This window comes from Glossina fuscipes, unplaced genomic scaffold (assembly GCF_014805625.2).
Source record: "Glossina fuscipes isolate IAEA_lab_2018 unplaced genomic scaffold, Yale_Gfus_2 3, whole genome shotgun sequence".
Classification (NCBI taxonomy): Eukaryota; Metazoa; Arthropoda; class Insecta; order Diptera; family Glossinidae; genus Glossina; species Glossina fuscipes.
This window is the reverse complement of record NW_023998417.1, coordinates 12,292,411-12,312,106: the sequence shown is the minus strand read 5'-3', so window position 1 is coordinate 12,312,106 and position 19,696 is coordinate 12,292,411. Positions and strand designations below refer to the sequence as shown.

Genomic DNA, 19,696 nt, shown 5'->3' with positions numbered 1-19,696 from the left:
GTTGACCCAGTAGTGACTTTGTTTGCTATTGTTCGAAAGTGATGTCGAAATCATGTCACAAAAATCTTTTTTAGGTACAGTAAACATTCACTTAACGGCATTTTGAAAGCACTAAAGCAATATATATCCCCCTTTCCGTTGAAAATGCCCCTACCTAGAAACAGTTTAATCCCTGAACTGTTGTTAGGTTTGCCAAAATTGCGCCTAAACTAACAGACAGCAATAGTGGGAGCAATGGCATAGGATCGACCAGATATGTCTCTATTTCCCTCTCGCAAAGTAAATCAATAAAAATCAAAATTTAGATATTTATCCTATAACATTAGGGATGTGACATGTCCTTAGGTCCTCAGTTAATATATACAGCAACAGATACGTAGAAATAGACGCCATAGGCAGGAGATGTGTGCTCGGATAAATTGAGTGCTTCGTTATAAGAGTAGAATGAGAATTCACGCAGTGTTTTCATGTTTAATAATGCAACAGAGTGTTTGTCTCCTCCGAACTTTTATTTTATTATAATGTTTAAAGTCTTTCATAGATAGATTTAGCTTTTTTACGTGTTGCTTTACTCTACAACACCCGCCCGTAGTTGCACTTACTTCATTTCACTTCACTTAACATATGCAACGAACGAGTTTGCTGTGGACAATATATTAAGAAAATTGCAAACTTTTATGCAGTTTCTGATTATAGCAACATCTGTAACATCTACCGTTGACTTGTAGAGCTCTTCCCCCGACGAAATATTTTTACATAGACAATCTTTACATTGAAGAAAAATTTGGAACGATTTTCTATACTCATATCGTAGCAGTTAAGGTACTTTGTTACAACTGTATCGTGCCGGTCGTTACGGTTGATCTGGGCACTGAAGCTACATGCTATGGATCAGATATGTACCTTTACACAAAGACATTTACATGCCATGGGGGTGTTTAACACGTGTTCTATAGGCTTCTTCTTCTTCTTCCTCTTCTTCTTCTAGTCTCCTTCATTCTTCCAGCAATGACGATGGCGATGATACAAAAAGTTCGAATGTGCACTCTTAGGAAAATGTTTAATGTGTGTGTTTGAATGGTCTCCGGAATATTTGGAAATTTGTTTATAATTAGCACTAAATAAAACCAACAGACAAGACTTGCGACAATATTAACTCGATGTAATTATGTAAGTAATTTTATTATGGACGGATAAACCGCAACTCCCAAGGGTGGTGACGTTGTATTTGCATCGACCAAACAGTATAAGATGCTGTTAGTCAATGATGAGAATCTATGAACTGAAAAGCCCTTCCTTTTCAATGCTATCTTTGAGTTGAATCTCTCAAGTCGATTACCATTGTTTTCTGACTTATTGTCTTGTTATTTATGAAAAACAAATGAAATAAGTATTTTTTTCAATCCATTTGTGCTTTTGAGTCGTTTTGTGTTTTATGTTTTTCGTTTTCTGCTTCTTTTAAATATGAATTTACCGCAATTTCTGAATAATTTCGAAACTTGATCATGCCACTGCGCGTAATCTAAGTAAAGAAAACCTCCAACTTTGCCCTAAGTGCTAAATGTAGCGCAACATTAACCTTGTTTTAGATAAGACGTAAACAATTTTGCAAGACCGACATTGTAACCACAGAAAATAAACAAACATTTTTACAAATAAATAAATAAAAATATGGAAAAATAAATAAAAAAAAAAAATAAAAAAAAAAATAGTAAAAATTAGATGCGAGTTTTTGTAAATTTAACACTTACATATATATATATATACATATATATTTTAAACATTTTTTTATTGGTCGAAAATTCGCGAGTACGGATACATTAAAGACACGAACAAATCAAATCGCATCACACAATAATAGTTTTAATTTATTTATTTATTATTATTATTTTATTTTTTGTTTATTTTTGTGTATTTTTATGATGAAAAAAGCTTGTGAAATTTCGCACATACTCTCTTACAAAGAAGAGATAGATTGGTGACGATTGAAATAATAAAATTTATTTCATTTTATTTTCGGTAACGAAGTTTCCTTTGTGTGTTAATTAAGGGTTATTTTGCTTTTCTTCTTCTTCTTCTTCTTCTTCTTTACTAAAATTAATTTTATAAAATCATAAATTTTTATATACGGCATTACCGGCAGTCGTAGTAGATTTACTTCATGGACGCTTTAGTAACATCTTTAAGAGGGAAATCTTAAATAAGTCTATTTGTGCGTCCGGGACAACCACAAGGAAAATAGTTCCAAAATTTCCCAGCAATTACGGAAGAGCGACTGACATTTGGTTACGGCCTTCTGAACATGTCATAACACCCTTAGGTGCATTTCTGACAGGAATATATGCAAAATCTGCCAAGGGCTCATTGAAATGATCCTCAGGGAACGTGGAGCCATCTTCAGAATGGGGCACAAGGTGTTTGACGGACTCATATTATGACAGACAGAGAATGGTGCTCCAAGCCAAGAAAGATGGCGGGATTCAGGAGAGTCCTAGTGCTGGCGTACTAAGGGAATGGACGACTACATTAGATCTCTTAGGTCTGTTTGAAGAACAGCGACGATTCAGTTATTTCATTACTTCAACTTCTCCACCTTCCAAATAACAATCCCTTTGTAAATAAAAGATAACTTGGAACAGATCTGAAAAGAGATTGCTGCTAAGACGTAGCTTTCGGCCCTATAAAGCACACATGTTGATGTTGGTCTTAAACGTGCTATGTAAGTAGCGTTTAATGTTAAAAAAAAATCTTCCAAAAATACATAAAATTATTCTTCGGAAGCAATAACGGTTTAAATCCTTTTTAATTGAGGCTTCACGATGCTGCCAATAATGGACTGCTTTTCAGCGAATACATACTTCGTCTTCTAATGTTTCAGTGTCCTTAAGCCAGGTTTAAGTTATCTCTCACTATATATATTTAAGAAAATTTCAGATTTTTTCACAAGGTTGCGTTAATAATAACAGCAATAGTAAACTGATGACCCCTTGACGAGATTGTAAACTCACACTTCTGTTGCAAACTCGATGACAAAATTAATTTTCTTTTCAATATGTCTTGTTGCTGAGATAAGTATATTTACACTTTTCATAATGTTAAGCAGCGACACCAATATCTGAAGATATATGTGGGCCAATGAATACATAAATCATGTTATTTTTGCGGGTCTCTATTAACATATAATTGAAGAAAGTGATTAAATACAGCGAAGGGGGAAAAATAAATACATAAATAAATAAACATTAATTGTTACATTCAAGTTTTTGAAATTATTGTTATTTACTTTATTTATTTAATTATTTTTTCTTTTAAACACAAATCCCAAACAATCTAGTGAAGATTAGTTCTTGTCTTTGGAAAAGTTACAAATGATTGGAATATTTTTAATTTTTTTCACTTATCTTATCTCTTTGTGTTGTTTGTGAACAAAGAAAATTCCACGTTCCCATTACCGTTTATTATTATTAAAAGAAAATTCAAATGAACCATCATCCTATCAATTATCTCTGCCTTACCATTTATATTATGGATAGCAACAACAGCAGTAAGCCCAGCAGCAGGCAGAAAACACTTGTTGTTCAGTTGCATGGGCTGATTGCATGCATGATAGTAAATGGCGTACATAATCGGTAACCAATTCCATTAAAATGTACGTTTTTTTTATTATTATTATTATTATTATTATTTTTTTTTTCGCATTTTATTAATTATACAAAAAGCAGCAAGCGGCAAGCGGCATTTTATTAACTGACACACTCTATTGAAATATGATGAAATCTAAAGTGTTTATGGATAAAAACATATTTTATGCAAATGAACATATATTTCTTTTTTATTTATTAAACATAAATATAAAGAGATACATGCGAGAAGTCACCGTAGATGATGAAAGAAACTCATCAGCTTAAGATGAATTTTAGTCTACCTATCTCATTATGCCCTACACCATTTGCGATATAAGGATATAGTAAGTTTGTGTGGATGTATGCAACACCCAGTAAGACTTGAGATAGATTCACTTTTTATTCAAATTCACTTTCTTAATCGATTTAATCTTGTCTGTCTGTCTGTCTGTCCGTCCGTCCGTATAAAATTCTTGTGTTCGCGTACTTTAATGTCCCTTTGAAATCATCTCAATATAATTGAGTGCAATGAAATCTTGGTTTTTCCTTTCCGAAAAAGTCAAGCTCAGAGCATTCTCTAGTTCTAGTAACTGGAGAAAACTTTTCATTCGATTTCAAAACACAATTTATGCAAATTCATCGCCCAATTTCGTGCTTGATCTTGTCCTTCTGCTAAGTCCGTCAGATTTTATTAAAAGGACATATTTCGCAAAAATTGCTAAGAACGCCTTGAAAGTCTTTTTGAATGCAAGCAAGCGATTTATATACAAGAGCAGCTATTTCTATCACTTCTTTTAACAAGGTCTATTAGCGAAGCGGGCATTTCCCTTTTTCTACAATTTTAATTCCATTTTTACTTCATTTATACAGTTACGAAAAACGAAGTTCGTTGTTACGCTCAAATTAATTTTGGCACTCACGCGCAGCCGCTTCCGAAAAAGGCGAAAAGGGAAATTTGAAATATCGTTTCACGTGGGAACAGAATGCCCGTAGCATAAATAAATGAGTTGTGGCTAACACATCACACAATAAGATCATAGGATGATATAAAAATGTCCTACGATGATTATTGAGGAATCCGCTGCATGCGAAAGATTGTTACCAGGACACCTGTAGCTTGCAAACTAATCGCATTCATGGAATGTGATGATATTTTTCTCGTTTCGTTTAAAGGTTTGCTTTATATAAATATCTTACCGATTCGTCAATAGTGGCGACATTCATAAATCATTCTACAAACTTATTGAGTGATTTCTTAGGTTAGCGGAACCTTAGCTATTTAGCAGGTCAAGCAGTTCTGGAAATATATAATTTATACAGTTATGTAATAATCGTAAGCGTGGAAACGGAGGCTGGCGGACTGTGAAATAGTCTGAAAAGTATTGAAATGCCACCTACAAGCTAAAGTATTCCGGAGTAACATGGCTTTGGCTTTGACCTAAGTCTCGTGTTAGCTAATGCACCGCATATTTTAAAGTTCTCTCAGGCATTTTGGCTATCTAATGGGTGCATTTCTCTTATTTCGGTTTGTCAAATTTAGTTGCGATCCAAGGATTTTACTTTCGATTTCAAACTTTATTAATTCACTTCTTCGACAGACAACCACAAATTTTGGAATCGGGATCGCATATAATGTGTCTTGATGAGCATATTTCAGTCGATTGCAGATGAACTGTCAAAAAAGTCATGGAACGTGCAATGTAAAATGAGAACGTTGATCAACATCAACTTTTTTTATATTTCATTTCAATTATTGATTAACGTAAAGTTGCTATGATTTATGTTGATTATAGTGATTTTCACGAAGAACTAGAAAAAAAAAAGGAGATTTTCATAATAAATCTATTGGTGGCGTTCACATCACTGAACAGTTTATTAATTCTGTCGTATCGCATGTAACACTAATGAAATGTATTTTTAAAAAAAAATACTTACACTCTCGCCCCGCCCAGCCGTTTGTCCAGTCATTTTTTGAAATCATAATTACGACCACGCAACAATTGGCAAGAGATAAAATCGATAGTCGCTATGATTACTTGTAAATATCGTATTTGCTGTGCATTGGAAAGCGGAAGGATGAAAAGATTCGGCTTAAGCCAAATGCACCCATTAATCTTATTCATCATATAATGCATATATGCTTGTGCATCTATCTGATCTATATTTTCATTTTTATAATTTTCTGTAGTTTGCTTTGTTGAATTTCGTGTGTGTAGATAAATGTGAAACTTAAATTAACCCTGACATAGTAATATAATAAATTATAATACGACCTGGGGGAGAATAGAAAATGTGTACGCTTTTGTTCACGTATCTCAGAATATTAGCATTTTTCCTTTCTTTTATTTCTTTCTTTATTTTATTACGAGCAAAATAAAAAACAAGAGAGAGAGAGAGAGAGAGACGGAAAGTTTGTGCAATGAATTTGATGAATTTATTGGGGAATTGAAATCAAACGTGATATGCATATGCAAAATTAATAGTTAAGGCGAGAAAGCCGCCTTCATCTTATAGCGAATCTTTGATACCCACTACCCAAGTGTAAACTTCCTGGCTGATGTCAGGCTATTGACTATGACTATTCCTGGGCGTTACGATTAAACGAATAGATTTAGTAGACTGATGAATGAATATAAAAAGGCGATCAATGAATGAATGAATGAATGCTTCATTGCCACCCATCAATTTTAAGTTAAAATTTGAAAGAAAATAAATCGATTATTAATGATATGAAGATTAATAAAGCTTTTTGGATACAAAAAGAAAAGAAAAAAAAAAACAATTAAGTGTTATTTGATTAATCCATCATTCACAGATCTTTTCTTATCTACATCGAAATAAAAAATTGACAAATTATTTGCGATTTTATTTTATAAGTTTTGCCGAAGCAAAGCTTTTACGGAAGACCACTGCTGAGTTAAATGTTGTTTCTTCATACAAAAACAATTATAATTTCTTCCAAAGGATAATAGCTTATCCTAAGTATTTTTCTTATCTAGGCAATCACCGATCATTGAAAGCTTTGTTAAGTTTGCAGCTTGCTACACAAGCGCCTCGGTCCGACCAGTAATTTACAAGAGTTTTTGCAAAGTTATTATCGTTACAAGCCTGCCATGAAGGCACTAAATCATCTTTCTTATATCAACATGAAAACGTCGACGTCCTCTACTATTTTTTTTATAATACGTGAACAAACTTTCACGGATATGATAGAGCAGCGACGGATTATTTACGGACGGGCAAATTAAGTGAAGCTGTGCTACTACTTGCAGTCCACAAAGTAAAACTGATTCTTTTTTCTTTGCTGAGAGAGAGAGAGAGAGAATTAACTTTGATTACTGAAGGACGATGGATCGTTCGCATAGAGGGCTTCAAGGCAAGTTCAGAAAACCATTTTCACCAAGCTCTTGTCGTTGATGATGATGTCGTTTATTGCATTTAGAAACGTACTTGAGTTCTCTTCGAACCCTGACAATGGTTAAGAATGGCACTCCGTTACAAATTAATATGACTTTAAATGGCTAACTAAAAGATTATAGTAACCGTAGATAAATACCAGGAAAAACAGTGCAAAATATATCCTCTACAGTAAGTGTGATGTCTAATCGGCATCTTGGACTTAATTTCTGTCTGTATAATTTTGGTAAGTTTAATAAATTGGTTGAGCATTGTCCACCTTTGCGACCATGTCCGTCCGCATTTTTTCAATAAAAGCTCTAATTATTAATTATTTCCACTGTTCAATTTGCTGAGTGGGCAGCCAGCCCCTCCGTGCGTACGCCTGTATTCGATTAAAAGCGTAATTTATCACCAAATACAGCAAATACTATCAACTAAGAGTATATATCGAAGTCCGCCTAAAACGCTTAACGAAAAAATTGCATTCGGAATCCTTACAAAAGCGCCTACAATAGCTTATATGTTTAATATTCTAAAGTAAACATTGATTGAAAACAATTACAGATATTTTTTAAAAATTCTGTATAGAAGTTACGGCATTGATTAATGGGTAAGAAGAGCGATTATGACGTTGGCGCAACTGGGTGCTATTCGCAATGGGGTAAAAGAAATGTATCTTGCGATAGGCATGCAGTCGCAGCTATAGTGAACAGTCGGTCGATAAAGACATCATATATACCAATCAAGAAGACACCTTCTAGGCTGCGGCGCAACATCTTATCCGCTGGTTCGCATTTCCCTTTAGCGGCCATGTCGTGTTTGTTCAGACATACAGAGACATCCAGTGACGGGCGAGGATAGATTTCTTATGCTCTTAAGGTATTGGTCGACGAAGTTCGAACAGAACTTTTCCAATACTTTCATAACCAAATGGGAGGGTCTAGTTCTTCTGTTTGAGATTCTGGTTTAGGCAGCTGGCATCATATCCCACTGACATATCATCCCACATATGAAAGGCCGCACATCGCTTGCTCATGTCTGATTTTCTAGGTTGTTGTGGTTACGGTCTCTCTGTGGCCAAAGACGCATAAGAATGAGCATTGTGTCACACGAAGGCGTAGAGAGTAGGGTGTGCTGTGAGTAGAGGCTGGCTATTCTCAGTGGATATGAAATTGATAATTATTTGCACGCTTAGCCATTCATCCACAAGCAAAGTAACACCAGCAACTGATATTTCTATTAATGTAAACATACCCTGAGTTAATGTTTTAAATGCCGAATTGAATGTGTGTGTTTGCGTGTATGTGAGTTGGTTATTCGAGGGGAGATGGATGAGATGAAAATCGAGTGGGGTTAGATGTGGTGGCAAAACAAAAAACCGCTCATCACACACGAACTGTGGATGCATGCATTCGATTTTGCCATCTACTTCTTCTTCTTCTTGTTTTTTTTTTTTTGGTTAGCATGTAACGATATTTTGATGTTGTTGTTTGTTTTTTAGAAAGCATCATCACACCGATTCATCGTTTTATTTTCAGTCTTTTTCCTGAGGTTTATAGTTTATATAGATTGTGTCTATATATATATACGTGTGTGTGTGTGTGTGTGTGTGTGCGTGAGGTTTTTCATTTATTCCTATTTTTTTTTTATTTTTTTTTTTTTTGTTTTGTTTTCGTTTCATTTTTGTTTTTTCTTTTATTTTTCTATTTGATACGTTCGGTTATGCATCCATGGAATGCGGAAATTTTTCGTTGGAAGAGCTCGCATTGCTTCGGCCGCTGTTGCCTCGTTGCTGCTAGCGGTTTGTAGCTCAAATCGCTGCCATTTTTTAGCTAACGCTGCTGATACGTTCGTGTGCCATCATGTGCATAAACTTAAAGTGAGTGTTGAAATTGGCTTCTGGCTGACTTGCTGACTGTTGTATGCTTACATCTGTGCACATGCATGTCTCTCAGTCAATGCAGCCAACTGTCTACTTGGCGAACGCTGTAGATACTTTTTTCATTTTTTTTTCTTTTTTTTTTTATATACTCGTGCGTGTGCTAGTAATGTGTTGATTATTATTATTATTTTTTTTTTTGTTTTTCTTTTCTTAACTTAAAAATTTTTAATTTCGTTCATGATGATCTTTTAAATTGAGTCTTCGTAAGCAATCTCTCGAAAGAGAAAAACATATATATATCTTACATCTAGTTCTTTATCTGTGTCTCAAAATCTCTTTATTGTTTCGAGAAGCGTCTCTGCGTACGTATGCATGCCTGCATGCATGCATGCATGCATGCATGGATTTTTCTTACACTTACATTACGAGTATGGTTGTTGTCGTTGTCGATGTCGATGTCGTTGTCGTCGCGGTCGCCGTCTTCATCTTCGTCTTCGTCGTATTCGTTGTTTTTATTGTTGATATATATAAAAAGAACAGAAAACCCGTCATGCATTGTATGATATATAATGCACGCAAAATACATCCAATGTTACTTATGATCCAAAAATTATACCTCGCTTACTTTCTGTGCCAATTTTTCTGCTTTAGTTGCAACTAATTGCACTCGCATTATACTGGGTGTGAATATCTATCTATCTATCTGCTTTAGCTCCTGCTGCTGAAGCGTTATGAATCATGTGCCCTTTGCAGTTCTTGCCTTCTTTCTAATTAAATTATAAAATATATTTTTGTCGGCTGCTATCCGTCCATCCATCACATTTCGTTTCAATTTCTCCATTTAGCTAATGAGCGAGTGGGCGAGAAAGGTGGAGACAATACATACATGTTTATATGTTGACATGTGACTGACTGCGTGCCATTTAATACATATTACACGTTTTTTCCGCTCTTTGATGATTTTGACCTTTTTTGTGTTGCGCTTTATTTTTACATTCTCTACCGGAATTTGTGAATTTTTGTTTTTTTTTTTTTGCATCGCACGTTTCTTTTGTATTATATGCTAATGTGTTATATATACAAGGGAGGAGGATTATTTGTTTTATCATTTTTTTTTTTTTTTTCATAACATGCATTGAAAGTACGTATTATTAAATAATCTAAAAAGTATTGAGCCCATTTATATATAGATATATTCCAGTTTTTCAATTCGAGTCTAGTTTTCAGCTTCTTAATTATTAATCCTTTGAACTGATTTTGTTCTCTCTTACCTATAATTAGTTGGCCCTTGTCTACCGCAAGTAATAATTTCCAACTTTAAAATGTTGATTCCAGGTCGAGATAGGAGATGATATAAGAAGTACAAGGTCGACATGTAGTTGGAGAGCTGAAGTTAATAGTGGCATTGTAAAAGGAGCAGAGTTCCTTCGCGACCAAATTCTACTCTACAAAACAAAGCCAATTATTAGCAATGCAAGGCCCGAACAAATGACCTGGAACCTTGCTCAAATACATCCAATGCCAAAGAGAGAATCTTCTCGTTAATTTTCCCATCAATAAGAGGCGGATATACAAATGTCTTTGTAATAGAAAACGTGGTTAGGTACTTCTTTTCCTTGCATTGTTTCTTTCCTTAGAATTCCTTGATATATGTTTTACTTTTCCTATGTACTTTGAATTGGAATTGAATTTCTTTTCTTTTTTTTTTGGTTACGTATTCGAAAATGTCTTGTTATATGTTACATGTATACGTTGCACGTATAAGAAGATATAACACGTAACTGAGCTGTTACGTGTAAACTGAAACGTAGAAATGTATTTCATTTACAGGATGGAGAAGAAACGTAAGAAAGGTTTTCTTTTTGTCAGCAAGTAAGAAGTCAAGGAAACAAAAACCTTGTGAAAGGTGCAAGCTTTATGTTGAAATCTCTTTCAAATTTATTTCGAAGAATTTGATTGCGTATAGTGTGTGTGATTAAAGGAAAATCTTGACATGTGTAAAAAGTTCTTAAATAGTTTATAGAAAATTTAATAAATTTTCACCAATAGAAGAAAACCCGACAACTAAGAGCGGAAGTGTTCTCATTCACTAATTCACATTTATGCTCTGTAGGTATGTAAATATGAAACCGGAATTTTTGTGTTTTTCTACACATGATAAGCAAGACTTTATTCAAAGTATTGTACGTCACTCGCTATACTTTTTTCCTACCATGCCACGCCTTCCTTAAAATGTGAATGTCAAGTGCTCGCTTTTTGAAGCGAACCGAATCATCAAATAGGATTTTTCCCATTCTCGGGTAGACCAAGAGCTTACTTAACGAGTGTCTGATCCACCGAGGCAAGCAAGTAGCAATCAGAGGCGTGCGTGAGCCTGGTGAATAAGCCGCACGGACCAACTTTTCTCAATTGAGTGCTTCCAAGGTGTTTGAAACCGGTTTTGAAACCGATATGCTCTCAAAATAGATCAACTTTTTATCCACAGTACCGATACGATTCAAAAGGCACTCCCCTTTTTATCTTTAAAACTCTTATTACTTTTATCCGCACTTCAAATTCATTTTGAATTTCCCTAAATAGGCAATAAAATTTTCCCACCTTCTTTCATATAATTTAAACGTTGTTAACTGACCATTAAAGGACAAAGCATTCCTAATAAAATATTTGTGTTTTTTTTTCCATCATTCAATCCGTATGATTATTAATGTTTTTATTGAATGTTTTTATTTAGTTGGTTGGTTGATTATGCAATACATATCAATAAAAATGTTGTGCAACATCTATTGAAACCAAATACTTACTTAGCTTACTTGCTTACTTGCTTGCTTGCTTGCTTACTTGCTTGCTTATTACGTTTGTATACGTGTTAGATGTGTGAGCGGTGGGTATAAAATGCTGGTAATGAATGGTGTAATCAATGCATTATATTTTCTTAGTGAAGTGAATTATGCGCTTGCACTGTTCACAAAGCCGTTTATTAAATTTAATAATGATTACAACCCTGATTTTGCGCTTTTTCTCTTTGGTGTTTTTTTTTGGACTATTGTTGTTTTGACCAATGACTCAGACAACAATAATGGTGCAACTGAATTTAAAATCTACTTGATCGAAGCTCATGCTCATAGAAAATATTAAAAGCTGCATATATGTTTAAATAAATTTCCGATTAGTAAAAATGAACTATAAAACTGACAAGTAAACAACAAGAAAGGAAATTATATTCCACTTAAACCGAATACTATCCGCCTATTTCGTTCAGTTTGGTTTTCGAAATCGTAAAAAAGTTTCGTAATTCAAGCAAATCTGTTTACAATCAATTGCCGTTGTTTCGTATTTTACGAGTTTCCATAAAAAAAGCGTCATATTTGAAAGGAGTCATATAAACAACGGCCATAGCACATATAGCTGTCATGAAGGAAACAGCGTATGAGTGAAGCAAGCAAGTTAGTGCAATGTTCTCGTCTTCGAGCTAACTTAAGCTAGCTCGAGCCGAACGTGAAACATTACTTTCGATGTCGAGAAAAACTCATACGCCATCGAGTACCATCAAGTCTACCACTCGTTGAAAGTGGTGGTTAAAATTGAAAATTACTTTTAAGGCAGATGGGTAACTCGAGAACTCTCAACCGATTCCAGAATGTAAATCAATTAGCGGAGACATTTCAGCTTGAGAATGTACAAGATTCAAAGCAAATTTAAATGAATATGAGATCTTTCGCAGATATGGATCATAAGGTTTGTACGCCTGCAAGAGAGACTGACGGAGGGACACAAAGGGATAAATGTTCAGTGCAGAGGATATTGCAAAGACAATGAATAATTTACTGTACCGTCCATGGTGGTGGGTGCAAGCTCGGTATTGGAAGGAATCTGAGTAGAAGAAACATAAAAGTCGAAGAAGATTATATAGGTTGTGTCTTATTTCTCCCCGGATAAGCAAGTGAAGTGAAGCGTTCTTTGGCTTTTTTCTTCTCGCTGCCGTGTTTCCAATGACACAAGGTTCACCAAAGTACCTAAAAGAACGATCATCTTGCTCAGCGAAGTCGAAGTAAATGTTTATTGGTCAGCATTACATATAAGTTCGTTCGTGCCGTTAGGGGCTCATAGAAGAAAGATATCAGCTGACGAAAAACTGAAAAATGTTAGCTCAGTTTGAGCCACCCTCTACGGATTAATACCATTGCGCTCAGCTTACCTTCTTTTGACGTTTGTTTGTGTTAATTCTCTGAAATAGTTACGAAAAAAGAAAAGCAGTATGTAACGTGGAACACTAATGCATAAAGAATTAATTGTTAATTTTTTTCTTGTTCGTGTTTGCATTGTTTCGTTAGATAACTAAGAAGACTCGAATGCTCACAATACACATATCAATCCATTCATTTTAATGAACGTAAGAAGTGTGTACGAATTTGTATGTGTATGTTTCGTTGATTATCGATCCGTAAATTTGTTTTTCTTTTTTGCACTCAGCAACAGAAAACAGAAAACCCTGAAAAGCATCATCACGGGGTGGTGGTGGTTAGGTAACCCACTTGTGCTTTCAACTAAACGGCTAGAATGGAAAAAAAACTTGGACGAGAAGAGTAGAGAAAAGGAAGAGCACATAAATATAAACTCTGGTTTATCTAAAAAACTTGTTGTGCCGGCTTTTCTGAAAGATGTTTTCGATTTTTTCCTAAATTAATATCAATTCATTCTTTTTTTTTTTTTTTTTTTTGCCTTCTTCTAAGACGTGAGAAAGCATGTGAGGGGATAGCGACTAATGTCAATTATTTTGCATTCATTAGAGATTTGTGCGTTTGTGCGCGGTAACATGTTGGCATTTCGCTTTAAGTTTAAATTAAGTTTTACATACACAAAAGTAGATAAGACTGACTTATCGGCCAATTTTGTTCATCATCAGCTTTTATAGAATAACAAAATGCTTTTCATTCATTATATGTCTTTTTGTTTTATTTTTACATATATTTGCAAAGCGCTTTGTCTCTAGTAAATTGCATCAATTTATGCTTGTTAAGTTTGTGTAAGTGTAACTGTGTCAATAACACATACTCACGGAGATATGTGTGTATGCGAAATATAAAAATTACAGATATATATATATAAATGCATATGTACATAGATGATGCTTATATATAGATATATGTATTTCTCGAATGCTGTTGAACTCATGTGCATGCACACGCCAGAAAGACAGACACAAGTGCAATTGAATGCATTTAAAAGTAAAGTATTCAGAATAAAAACATGAATGGAATTAAAATTAATAAAGAATTTTAGTAAAATTCCTTTAAAAGCTATTTGGCTTTCTATGGCTTTCTATAAATAAAAATGTTAGTTCCTTTTGATATAAAATTACGTCTTACTTAGGCTTTCTTTGTTTTGTTGTTAATCATGCGCCTTGAATACCTCTATTCTATTGCACAGCATTTCCATTTTAATTTGACGTTCGCGAACGGACTCAGCCACAATGTTTTAAATATGCGATTTTTCTCATTATATATGATCATATTACAATCCCGTCTTCGCTTTCCTTGCATCCTGTTTGCCCCTTATCTTGGCGTCACTGTGGAATGGTGTATATTGCAAGAAACTTGCATTGCTGATCTGTGTGAGTGTTCTTCGATTACAGTGGCGTGGTGCATCGTGACTTTTTGCCGGAGAGAGAGAGAGAGAGAGAGAGAGAGAGAGAGAGAGAGTTGTACGGTCCATAAGGTTGAGGTTGAAACACCGTGAAGCAATACAGACAAAAGTCCCGGAGCTGTGCAAGAATCGGACATGGATAATGCGCGAGTTCATACCTCATTGCTGGTTCTCGTAATTTTTTGGCCGTAATCATGCCTGAGTCTGACCGTATCTAAGGGATTTTTGATCCCTACGAGTTCTTCTCATTCCCAAAACTGAAAAGAAGTTAAAGACCGCTTGACTGCAAAAAAAAAGCTGAAAGCCATAGCAAAAAGCGCAGATCAGAATTGCTTCCAAGGGACAAAATCGATATTGGTGGATAAATAAATTATTCTCGAGAAAAATAAAAATCTGCCTTTTTTTTTTTTTTTTTAAATACACCCCGTACACAAATCTATATATATGTGCAAATGGTTTTATGCGCGGTTGCACTTATAAAGCGTACGTGTCTATTAAACGGATTTTGAACAGAGTCTATTTTAAAGCGCTCCTCGCATAAATGCTCATAAATTTATCTAAATTTACTTCTGATCAAGTTTTTACTTTAAACTACGTGTATACAGACATACATATCCATACATTGCGCATGTGTTGAGCTTTATTAGAGCAGCTGAAAATTTTCACGTTACTGTTACTCTGTATCTGAATTGTGTTAAGCAATGAGGTCATCATTTCCTCTTCGTTTTAGCGTTTTTGTTAATACTCTGCAAAAATGAAAAAAAAAAAAAACAAAAGGCAAAAAACCTAATGAATTATCTAAAATTATGTTGAAACTTAAAATGTATATATATATGTAGATAATAATGAGGTTAATTATTATATATTTATTATGTATTATGAAATTTTGTGTATACATCACCATACGCCGCATTTATAATTATTTCATTTCATGATTTATATAAATTTGTGCGTGATTAATTAACCTGAATCTTTTCTATAAAATGGACTTGTCTTCAAGGTATGAATGAATGCCTTAAGTTTAAGTATATAATTTTTTTCTGCTTTTGATAGAGCTTCCCTTGAGAGAGAGAGAGAGGCAGCGAGACTTGACTGCTTACAGTTAGATGAACGCGTTTGTTTATAAATCATTGTTACCCAACATTTTCCATTAACTTGCCTTAAGAAAACAAAAACAAAGGCTTTACGATTTTAAAATTTTCATACATAGTTTTCTTACAACAATAATTAACTGACAAGATAAGTATATTCGCGAGACGGAGTGCGGAATGCCCTAACATGTAAGGTTGATCGGCAATTAGTTTACTCCGAATTTAAGTGAAAGATGACTTGTGTAAATATTCAAGACCAATACCATCTCTCTCAAAGATTATTTCGATTTTCCATGTGATGGTCATGTGTTCAAATCAAAGCGAAAAAATTCCTTGATTTTTCAGGAACTCAAACTCGAAACAGCGCCATTTCCGCAAAGTTGATAAAGTTCAATGCTTTCGAAGGAGAGCTGTGAACGTGAATGGGGGGAAAGACGACTTTAACTACATTTCAGTCCCGTTCATCATCTGTTACTGTTCTCTAGGTGCAAGATTCTTTAAGGCGAGATGCTCTTGCCCAAGGCGAGGCGTAAGGCAGTCAAGGTTATTATATTATGCAACCAGGCAGACAATAAAAATTTTTAAATGTTAGTTTATTGTGTTGCACATACTACGAATAAACTTTAATTTTAATAAAAGTTAAGGAAAATTCTGTTTTTGTTTTTCTGATCTCGACGAAAAGTTTTAACTTACATTGAGTGCATTATTCTGTATGCCGTTAACATAATTTTTTGTTTAGACAATTGTGTTGAAACAGCTATGCCTGTAAACGAGAAGAACTCCACTCATTGGAACTATTGAAATGGATTATGTCTTCAGGAATTATACATAAATTATTAAGTCTTCATATTTGCGTGTACTTGAAGTATTAAGGTTTACCATAAGCCATATAACATAAATTGTCAAGAGTAAGCGTATATCTAATATCTTGAATCAGTTTTCATTGTTTTTGCAGCTAAAATCCTGCTGTTAGGGTTGTTATGTGCACACTTCTGTTTTCTCTTTTTCTTAAGCTTAGGTTGTATTGCAAAAAAACTACAGATGCGTAAATAATTGCAGTTTGTTCGGTAGGCTTTTGTGCACCTATCCACTGCCATGCACCACATAGGCATGTACATCATGTGCATAGCACTAGTATTGTATCGTATCGTATAGTATCGTCTTGTATCTTATTTCAAGCTGTTGTTTTTCTTTCGTATTTTTCCATCACTGCGCAATTCAACAACTCCTGCGGTTTTGAAGAAGAAAAAGTTCTTATTGTAATTAATCGCAGAAGCATGAAAATACCACAGAGAGCTTCATTTTCTATTTGCCAAAGTTTAAAATATGTATAATTGAGGTTATGTCTTGTTTGCCGCCACATAGCTCGTATACCAGTTTAATTAAGTGATGCATTTTCTTTTTTCCTTTATGTTCACGTTTGTGGAAGGTTTTCTTCTTCTTTTCGAAATTTTTTTTTTTCCTTAATTTCAGTGAAAGTCTCGAGCAACACATAATTATATTAATAAATTAGATACAAGCAAGGTGTGAATTAAGAATAAGGGCGAGTGTTAAGCTAAGTCTTCTGTTATCTGCTAATTATTTATATAAAAGTTTAACGGTGCCATGAAAATGCGCACAAACTTTCAGCAAGGCTGGTACTTCTGTTAAGTGTCAAATAGTCGTGATCAGCACTTCCAAGGAACATTACATTACTAAGCAGTCCGTGACATTATGTAGTAACGCGTCTCGTGTAGCAACTCCTGAACGCTGGTTATGTTATTGTTTGGAGTTTTGAGAGTGCAGTTGCGCCTGTAACTGTCCACAATGCGGATTAATAGTACTTGTCTGCTTAAAGTGCACATTGCATTGTAACGAAAAGCGTAACGTATTGAAAAGCACAAGCGTTCGATTGAGATCAGTCTTTTTAACGGGTTGCTTTTAGGAAGAAGCAGGGAATAGGGTGAAGGACGGAGGGGATGTAGAGCGGAGGATAGGCGGATTAGTTGATATATTCTACGATTTTTTTTTTTTAACTCTTTACCCCATTGAGCATGGGGCGTGAGGATAAACTCTCATAACAAAACCTCGTGACCCTGACCCTATTTTGTCTTTCCGTAACTTCAATGCGAATGCCAATTACATTATACTAATATTTCGAAAGTGGCAGAGAGAAGATAATTTACGACCAATGATAATGCCACGATCTCAGTGAAAGGCAATTACTGTTGGAAGAGATCGTTAAGGAAATTGAATCCAACCCGATGGAAATCTATATTCATTTTGTTCCTTTCATTCATCCAATTTCACATAAAAAATTTAACGAAAACATCGATTTACATGGCATGGCGGTTCTATTAAAGCGGCCGGAAAATATTTGCAAAAAACATACATAAAAATAAAAATATATATATATATATATATATATACATGACTATGCATAAAAACGTTGTAACACGCAAAATAAAATTTAATTATAGTCAGTTAAAAACCGAAAACCTTGTCCAGAAAAAAAGATAAGAGGCAACGCAAACAAAATTCACTTAATATAATAGTTTTTATAGTTTAGTTAACAAATGACAACAAAAATATAAAAAGATAAGAACCAACCACTGAATGCTTATGCTGCTGCTTATTTCGGGCCAGTTTTCATTACCTATACATATGTTCGTATATAATATAATAGTGAAAGTAATAATAATACGACTCAAAATTTGCTTCAACTTAAACGAGAAAATAAATTGCTTGACACATGAATAATGCGTTCAGTATGAGCTAAGGGGTTTCTAATGCATATAATGCTTTACACGATTCAGTCTGAGGAGATTGTGCCAAATGCTGGTACTGTACGATTGTATTATGTAGCTCTGGCGACAGGGACTGACTGACGCTTTGCGTATTAACCCATGAATTACTTGGAAGAAAGATATGCACTGATCTATATATATATATATATATGTAGGACTATACTTCTCAACAGAAAGAGGTCCACTCTTCGCTTGAATGAGACGATTGCTTATAACTACTTATATAAACAAATAATTACGAGCTATGAAGTTGCATATGATAAATCATTTAAAAAAATACAGGATTTGAGAGGTTCTTGAGTACATTAAACCATCAGATCATAGGAAATGTAGTAACTCATCATCAAGTCTAGTGTTGACTTGTAAATCAAATGATTTTCAAAATTGTCCACCGCCCTTCTTTTCTTCTTGTAAAACAACGCTTGCAAGCTTCTTATGTAACATATATAAATATATAGAGAAATTATTTGAAAAACTAGTAATTTTAACGAATTATCTTTTCATCAATAATGAAAGCAGTTCTGTGCTTATTATGGGTAAGACATATGCAACTAGATGCTTAATATCGTTTCATTGGTCTCCTGTCCATTTTTGATGTTTGATGTTTGATGTTATGAAAGCATATAATCAGGGAAAACAACCAATTAACACTTTGTGCATTAAACATGCAATTAATTGTAATATCAAGGAAGAAAAAAAATTCTGTTGAATAATCAACGCTTCTGGAACAATTCAAAGTGAAACATAATAATGTGAGTGATTGCCGCTTAGGCGTTTGAAAACCTCTAATGAACTCTTATTAGCCTTTTTTTTTTTAAATAAACATTAAAATAAATGTATTAAAGTCATTTTGTTTGAAACGGTAATAAATCGATTGACAATCATGTGCTGCTGCTACTACTGCTGCCCTGTCAATGTTATTAAACATAATGAGATTATTATGCAGAAAAATTTACAAGAAACTCTTTGAGCGACAACGACAAGTTAAACTGGTGGTAAAAACGGCAACATTTTTTCTTGTTTCTTGTGTCTTTATGAAAAGGCTACAACAACAATAGCCCATGTTCGATGTTAAAGTGTTTGCAATTTGCGGCACACGCCGCACACAAAAGGCGTCTTGTCACTGCAACTGCGACTGCGAGTGCGAGTGCGAGTGCGAGTGCGAGTGCAATGTCTGACTCTACCAACCGCATCGTGTACTAGATTAGCATTGCAGTTTACCGGATCAATATTAAAATAATAGCCGTTACAAAAGTATTAACGAAATATTTT

General features: G+C 34.4%; 1 protein-coding gene across 8 annotated transcripts in view; it reads left to right on the top strand.

Annotated features, from left to right (window-relative positions):
• Positions 1-19,696, top strand: part of LOC119634584 (putative uncharacterized protein DDB_G0277255) — a 106,121-nt gene that overhangs the window by 20,027 nt on the left and 66,398 nt on the right. The gene's annotated exons all lie outside the window — the stretch shown is intronic.